This window comes from Sorex araneus, chromosome X, assembly GCF_027595985.1.
Source record: "Sorex araneus isolate mSorAra2 chromosome X, mSorAra2.pri, whole genome shotgun sequence".
Lineage (NCBI taxonomy): Eukaryota > Metazoa > Chordata > Mammalia > Eulipotyphla > Soricidae > Sorex > Sorex araneus.
The window spans coordinates 24,218,253-24,227,026 of NC_073313.1; the positions used below are offsets into that span (position 1 = coordinate 24,218,253).

The 8,774-nt window shown below is 46.6% G+C and overlaps 1 pseudogene; it reads right to left on the reverse strand.

Annotated features, from left to right (window-relative positions):
- Positions 1-863: 863 nt before the first annotated feature.
- Positions 864-1,697, reverse strand: LOC101537927 (voltage-dependent anion-selective channel protein 3-like; annotated as a pseudogene).
- Positions 1,698-8,774: the final 7,077 nt, after the last annotated feature.

The window sequence follows — 8,774 nt, forward strand, 5'->3', positions numbered from 1 at the left end:
TTTCTTTCTTTCTTTCTTTCTTTCTTTCTTTCTTTCTTTCTTTCTTTCTTTCTCTCTTTCTCTCTTTCTCTCTTTCTCTCTCTTTCTTTTTTCTTCCTTTGTTTCTTTCTGGTTGTTTTCTTTGGAGGACACACCCAGCAGTGCTCAGAGCTTACTTCTGGCTCTATATTTGGGGATCATTCCTGACAGTGTTTGGGGGTCCATATATGGTGCCAGGGACTGAATCAGGGTTGGCCATGTGCAAACCAAGAGCCTTAAACCCTACACTATCTTTCCAGCCCTACTTTTCACATAGTGACATTATTTCCTTAATAAACTTGTTTGATGGTTCTAGGTTGGGGGTATGTGTGTGAATTCCTTGGGATTTTCTATGCCTGGAATCATATTATCTGCAAATAAGGACTTTTATATATTTTGTATTTACTTTTGTTTCAAATATAATGGGTTTATTTTATTTTACTGTGGTGCAAAACCAAAGATTCCACTATAGCACAGAGACCAATGTATTAAAAGTTCATGAAAAAGTGATGTGGGACATGGAGGATATGATGTACAAACTGGAGGATTAGGTCATTTCCTTTGTAACGTGACACCATATTGTTGCTGTGGAAAACAATTAAAATAACTGCAGAACTTAATTGAAATGTGACACAAACCTGTCAACTTCAAGGCATGCTTTCAAGCACCTCCCTTAGGATGGACCTGTGATCTCCATAGACAAGTGTGGGGAGAATTACAATTCTTTGGAAAAATAAAAAGTTCATACTTATGAAATTTCACAGAATTGTTACGCCAAAACATTTCTCTTCACCTCCAGGGGAAAATATGATGCTTTTTCCTCAAAACCACATTAAGTTTCTACTTCAAATTCCAGCCCAACATTGTGACCTCCTGCCTTGAAATTCTTTCGATCAACTAAAGTTGATAGGTCTGCTTGACTCCTGGTTGAAGGATCTGAGTATAACCCAGTCCAATCAGACTGGCATTATTTGCTTTAGCAGATTGAGAAGTTCTACAATCCAGCCTGTACTTAGCAGCAATGCCAAAACGGGTGTTGTTACTGCCAGCTGTCCAAGCAAGGTTTATTGGTGTTTATTGATGTTTCAGCCTTCTAGTAGATCAATCCTCCAGATTCAGTGCCATTATTGACATGAGTATGCAGCTGGAAGTCTGCAGCCTTGTAACCCAGAGAAAAATTACTCTGACACAGTTTGGGTTTTGCTGTAGCAAAACCCATTTGATAACCAGCAAACCTACCTTCAAAGGCCAACACAGCCCAGCCATAGATGGTTGGTCCAGAAAAATCTATGTCAACACTACTGCCAAGACTGAAACAATCCTGTCTATAGGAGGCCTTCAATTTCCCACTCTTCTTTCCTTTGTTGGTACAAATATGGTATCAAGAGTCAGCTTCCACCCGTCAGCCAACTTACTCTCTCAAGAGATTTCCGTTCCAAGTGTATTGTCTGTGTTCCATTTTTGGACAAAGGTAAGTCCATAATTACAGACCTTGTATTTGGTGTCTAGGTTTCCCGCACTTTCCCTATATCATTGTAGGCATGACCAGAAGTAGAAAATTACACTCCACTACAGGACTTGGTTCTCAGATCTATTTTGACCAGACCAAAGCCATATCCTTTGTTGAAGACATCGTTAGCAGCCTTCCTTAGGCCACAGTAAGTCAGTGTGCTACACATATATCCAACCTGAGGGCTTGTCAGGGAAGCCAGGGAAACAGTGAAGGTTCGCAAATAAAGACTTTTAAATCTTACTTTCCAGTGTGATTGCCTTTAACTTTTTTTTTCTTTATTGCCCTGGATGGAACCTCCATGTATATATTTCCCCTTAAGATTGGTTGCCTACTACTTTAAACCCCATTGAATGTGGTGCGCTACTCTTGGAATATCAGTGGTGTGAAGTATGAGATGTCACACAGCCACATTTGCAGCCGTGCTGTCCAGGAGTAGGCTCACTCATGGGCAAGACTCGGCCAGAGCGTGTGGACAGTGGCCGTGAGCATGACAGTGGTCGAATTCTGGAAGTTTTCAGCTGGCAGGGCTGGCTCCTAGGAGAGAGGAGGGGCCTCACCAACCCTCCCTCTGGGTTGCCCCAAATGAAACAGCCTGGTGCGGGGTCTGGTTGCATGGCTAGGGCATGTTGTTTTAGACTCTCTTCCAAGAGATTCATAATGAGTCTCTAGATCTTGGCCACTGATGAGATTATATGACGCCAGTCAGAGGTGGCTTGTGGGTGTGACTGCCAAGTTGCCGGAAACAGGGGGAAATAGGGGAAGGTTACTCATTCCCGATTCTGTTGAACATGGAGTTTTCAGTTACAAGTCCCGCATGGGATCATCTTTGTTTTGCTCCTAATCTTGAGAGAAAGCCTTCAGTTTTTCACAATTGCATGTGATGTTAGAAAGTTCTCTTAGATTTCTTGCCTTTTCAGAGTTTTTATCATGGTGGTCGGGTTTGTGAAATTTTTCCTGCAGATATTGAGATGAACATATGTTTTATGTCACTTATTTTTTTTAGTGTTACATCATTTAATGTTACATCAGCCTTGTATTTCCAGGATAAATCCCACTTGGCCAGCGTATGATCCCTTTACATGTTGCTTAATTCAGTTGGTTTATATTTTAAGATTTCTTGCATTTATGTTAAAGAGGAATATTTATTTTAGTTTTCTTGATATGGCTTTATGAGATAATGTGTCCTTCCTCCCTCCTTTCCTCCCTCCCTTCCTCCCTCCCCCCTCTCTCTCCCTCTTCCTTTCCCTCTCTTCCTCCCTCCCTCTCTCTCTCTCTCCCTCTCTCTTTCTTTTTCCCTTTCCTTTCTTCCTTCTTTTGTCAGGGATCAAACCCAGGGCTTCAAATATGCAAACCAAAGCTCTACCACTGAATTACATTTTTCCCCCTTTCTTTCTTTTTGTTTTGTGGGACACACCTAATTATGCCCTGGTTCTGCAATCAGGAATCACTCCTTGTGGGGCTTGGTGAACCATATGGGATGCTGGAGATTGAACCTGGGTCAGCCAAGTGAAAGGCAAGACTCCTACCTACTATACTATTGCTTTAGCCCCCTTCCTTCTCTTCCTCCCCTTCCTGCTCCTCCTTTTTGATTTTTGGGCCACACCTGGTCATGCCTAGGGCTTATCCTGGCTCTGAGCTGAAGGATTACTCCTGGCAATACTCATATCAGAGGACCATATGTGGTGCCAGGAATGAAACCTGGGTTGACTTTGTGCAAGGCAAGCGCTCTACCTGCTGTACTATTGCTTTAGCTCTTTTATTTTTTATTTTTTAAAGTAAAGTCCGTATTCTTCTATATCATACATGGATATGTGGATAGAGTTTCCTTAAAAAGCTTGCAACCCATAGGGCTGGAGCAATAGTACAGTGGGTAGTGAAATTACCTTCACATGTCAAACCAGGGTTCGATCTCCCAAACCCCATAAGACCCTATGAGCCCCTCCAGGAATGATCCCTGAGACCAGAGGCAGCCTGGTCTAAGCATGTATAAGACAGACTAAGCATGTCTGGGTGTGCCACCCCCCCCACACCCCACTGAAAAAGAAAAAGCTTGCAACTCTGAGGCTATATCCTTGGGTGTATAAAGTACAAAACAACAGCAAATAAAAAGCTGTACTCCAAAGGCCAGAGAGATAGTACAGCAGATAAGGCACTTAGCATGCTAGTGGCCAACCTGGATTTGATCCCCAACACCACACATGTCCCCCGAGGCCTGCCAAGAGTGAGCTCTGAGCGCAGAGCCAGGAATGATACCTAAGCACAGAGTTAGGAGTGAGCCCTGAGGACAGCCAGTGTGACCCCAAAACAGTCCAAGCTCCAGGAACAATAATTGGTCTTAAAAACCAATTTACCTTTGCCTTGGTGGTGGAATATGAGCACTGGTGAAGGGATGGGTATTCGAGCATTGTATAACTGAGATTTAAACCTGAAAACTTTGTAACTTTCCACATGGTGACTCAATAAAAAAAAATTAAAAAAAAACAATTTAGTGTTTAAATAATTCTATGTAATACCAGTAATATTCTATGCCTCATCTAGTCTCTTAATCCAGCTATTTCAAATATCCTACAGTTTGCACATGGGACAGTCTGACTCTGTATACAATGTTTTTCTTGCTAAGTAAAATCTAATAAATTGACGTTGATTTTGCATATAGGAATTTTTGCTTAGTTTGTGCCTTGATAGAAAGCATGCCTGATTTTTGTTTTGGGTCACTCCCAGCAGTGCTCAGCGCTCACTCCTGATTCTGCACAGGATCACTCCTGGTGGGGCCCTGGGGGCCTATATGGGGTGCTGGACATCAAATCCAGGTCTGCCATGGGCAGGCAAGCATCCTACCTCTGTATTATCACTCTGGCCCCCAAAGAACCAAATTTCTTAATTGAGAGAGCTAACTTTCTTTGTAACAGCTTATCACTTGTAGATGTGAGTCCTTGTGTTTTCTTTGTTTCTTTAATTCAAAAAAATTTTTCCAAGTTTTGTTTGAGCAGAGATATTTGAGTGGCTATATTTGGCTGTGCTCAGGACTTATTCCTGACTCAGCTCATACATCACTTTTGGTGAGGCTTGGGGGACTGTATGTGGTGCCGAGGATTAAACTTAGGTCAGTTAGGTGCATGGCAAACGCCCTACCCACTGTACTATCGTCCCAGCCTCTTCAATTTTCTGCAGTTACCCGAATCTGTTTAATTGTGCACTAGGCTCTATGAAGATGCTGCAAAGATATAAAAACTAGAAACATAATTGTGATACGCCTGAAGATTATTCTCCCTTCTCCTTTCCTCTCCTCTTCTTCACACACAGATATTCGGGAGGTTTACTTCTTGCTCTGTGCTCAAGGATCATACAGGGCTCTATGCTCAGGTCAGCCATGGCGAGGCAAGTAAGTACATAAACCCCTGTGCTATCTCTGCACGCCGAGAGAATATTCTTTCTGTTGTTGTTTGCTTGCTTGCTTTTGCACCACACCAGTGATATTCAGGGGTTAGTGCTGTCTCAACTCAGGAATTAGTCCTGACAATGCTCAGGGGGCAACATAAAGGATGCTGGGGATTGAACCCAGGTCAGCTATATGCAAGGCAAGCACCCCACGTGCTGTACTATTTTTGCAGCCCCCAAAGAATATTCTTATGAGGATTTGAATAACCCTTATGTTCAACTGGAACATCATAGTAGCCAAAATTATTTTCATTTTGTTTGCGTGCATCCATCTGCTGGTCCAAATATTTCAGCCCATTCAAATAGTTTCTATTCAATCAACAGCTAGTAAATGTCCTCCTTTCCACCCCATATCTTCCACACAAAAACAATGTTTTAAGATAGCCTGGAATGATTCAAAGAGCAAGACTTTGCCATGTTGAATTCTCGGTGTGCTTGGAGACTATTCCCCACTCTGTAGTCAGGGATAATTCCCAGAATGTCCAGGGCCCAGGTTGTACTGGTATCGAAGTGGGGGTCCTGTATGCAGAGCATGTATTGAGACTTTTGTGCTCGCTCTCCTAAGCAAGGAATTATTTTGGAGGGGGGATTTAGGGGGTTCACACCTGTGAGGTTACTCCTGACTTTGCACTCAGGAATTACTCTTCATGGTGTTCATGGGGACCATATGGGATGCCGGCATCAAACCCAGTTTTGCTGTGTGCAAGGCAAATGCCCTACCCACTGTACTAACATTCCGGCCCCAAACAAAAAAGTCTTTTTTTTTTCAATTTTTATATATTTTATTTTCATTAAGTAGTTCACAATCGTTCATTGCAGATAATATTCAAAATCCAATCCCACCACCAAGCACCTTCCCACCACAATAAGAGGGAAGTGTGTGAAGGTTGTTGTATGTTGTTGTATTTCATTCTGGAGCCATTTAAGCCCATACATAAGAGCATAGAAGCATGTATGTTAAAACCAAACACACGTATGCTACTTTTGGTATGTAAGAGGTCACGTGGCTGCAAATGTGGCTGTGTGCTCCAGGATGTTCTATGACGCTCTCTTCCGGGAGCTTTGGTTTATAATCTCTGGATCTTGGCCGTTGATGAGATTACATGGTGCCAGGGGCAGTTTGTGGGTGTGACTGCCAAACTACTGGAAAACTAGGGAGCTGCGGGGAGGAGATCCAGTCCCTACCCGAGCAGGCCTGGAGGTCTCAGTCACGGACCCACATACCTGGGTTTTTCTGCTGGATCCCACTTGGGTGAGGCTCATCTAAGCATGTGGAGATGTAGAGGGTAGACTCCAAACAAGAAATTCTTCTTCTTTTTTTTTTTTTTTTTGCTTTTTGGGTCACACCCAGCGATGCACAAGGGTTACTCCTGGCTATGAACTCAGGAATTACCCCTGGCGGTGCTCAGGGGACCATATGGGATGCTGGGATTCGAACCTGGGTTGGCCACGTGCAAGGCAAACGCCCTACCCGCAGTGCTATTGCTCCAGCCCCAAAACAAGAAATTCTTAACCACATCACTTGCATCACATTTTTCTAAAAAAAAAAATTAAATTCGAATCACCTTGAGATTCATACACAGTTATTCATGATTGAGTTTCAGTCATACAACTTTGTAACACCCATCCTTTCGCCAGTGTACATTTCCCACCACCAATGTCTCCAGTCTCCCTTCCGCCACCCCTCCCACCCTTGCAGGCTGCCTGGCTGGCTAGCTGACATTCTCTCCTTCCCTCTCTTTCCTTTCTCTCTTTCTCATTTTCCTTTTAGACGCCGTGGTTTGCCATTCTATTACTGAAAGGGCATCATGGCAGCAGTTCCTTAATCTCTCCTCCCAGTAGTCCACAGTTGGGAAAGCTGATGGTCGTTTCTGGTACAGACACGGCCAGCAGCGACGTTTCGAAGCTGTCTGAGGCTTGGGCGACACTGGACACTGCACGCGGCGGGGGCACGTGCAGCGCCCTCGCCCGCACGTGAGCCCACCCGGCGCGCAGGCGCACCAGGACCAGAAGGCTGGGGGCGGGGCATGGCCCGGGCGTCGCACGTTCTGTTCCTCAGGCGGCTTTGCGGGGTGGAGCGGCCCTGCGGCCCCGCCGGCGTCACCTGCCGACGTCACCTGCCGAGCCCAGACCCCGGCCACGCGGCCCCTCCCCCGGCACAGGTAAGAGTTCTTGATTTCATCCGATTTTATCATGTCGGGGGTCGACTCGCCCGCTTTTACTCGAGGCTGAACATTTAAAGTTTTTTTTAAATTTTTCTTGAAAATAATTGTCCTGATTTGTGGGTTTACTGATGGGGTTGCGTGAGGCTGGGCTGTTGGTCTGGGGGCGGTGGCTCAGTGTCTTCTCACTGGGGTCGCGTTGGTTACGACTCGCGGGTGAGGGGGTGACGGGGGTCTTTGCAGAAGGCTGAGCTGCGTCATCTGAGTGTTTCCCTCTGTGGACGTCACAGGGCGTTATCTCTTGGTCCATAAAATGCCTTAGAAGGACCCGGCTGGAGCGTCCGGAGGGCGAAGCCCCCCTGGGGGGCCCGGGAGAGCCACGAACTCCCGGCTTCTAGTCAGACGGCGTCTGCCCGCTCCCTGGACACCCCCTCCCTTGGGGTGTGAGCTGTTGTCTCTTCCTCTCAGGAGAAGCTTCTAGCTCGCCCCCACTGCCTCCGCAGACACCACTGCCCTCTCCCGCCCATGCTTGCTTCGCCCCCCTCTTTGGCGTTTCCCCCCTTCCCTCTCCTCGCACCTCCCCGCGCCACTTCTCTCTCCTTAGCTGTGAACTCTGGGCTCTTCTCCCTTCGGGAGAATCCTGCTCTATTTATTTTGCTTTTCGGGACACACCCTGCGATGCTCAGGGGTTACTCCTGGCGGTGCTCAGGGGCCCATATGGGATGCTGGGAATCGAACCCGGGTGTGCGGGTGCAAGGCAAGCGCCCTCCCCGCTGTGCTATCGCTCCGCCCCGAGAATCCTGCTCTCTCGTGAAGACACACGTCTGCGTCTCTCCCCCCCTTCCCGCGCCACTTCTCCTCCTCCTCCTCCTCCTCCTCCTCCTCCTCCTCCTCCTCCTCCTCCTCCTCCTCCTCCTCCTCCTCCTCCTCCTCCTCCTCCTCCTCCTCCTCCTCCTCCTCCTCCCCCCCCCCCCCGTCTGCGGCGCCACTTCTCTCTCCTTAGATGTGAATCTCGACTTTTCCCTTCAGGACAAAGCCTCCTCCTCCTCCTCCTCCTCCTCCTCCTCCTCCTCCTCCTCCTCCTCCTCCTCCTCCCCCCGTCTGCGTCTCCCCCCATCTGCGTCTCCTTCTCCCGCTCTTCCTCTTCTCCTTACTCACCCTCTCTCCTCCTCCCCTCCCCTCTCTCCCCCATCCTCTCATACTCTCCTCCTCTATACTTCTCCCCTCTCCTATCCTCTCTCCACTCTCCCCCTCTTCCTCTTCTTTCCTTCTTCCTCCTCTCTTCTACTCTCTCCCTCTCTCCTTCCTTCTCCCTTGCCTCCCCTACTTCCCTAAAAACATTTTACTTCAGGGAAGGAAGGTCCAAGGTGCGTGCCTTGCGTGTGACCAACCCAGTTTGATCTTCGACATTACTAGGAGTAGGCCCTGACTACCACGGGGCATAACCCAAAAACCAAAATAAAATTCTGTAATATTATGTTCTCTTTCATTCCTGATTTTTGTAATTTATGTTTTTATCTCTTTTTTGTTTGTCTTTTCATTTTGTCCTTTTTTTTTTCCTTTCTGGGTTACAGCTGGCAGTGCTAACCAGCCTTAGCCATGTAGAAGACAATCTTACTCTCTGTACTATCTCTTTGGCCCCT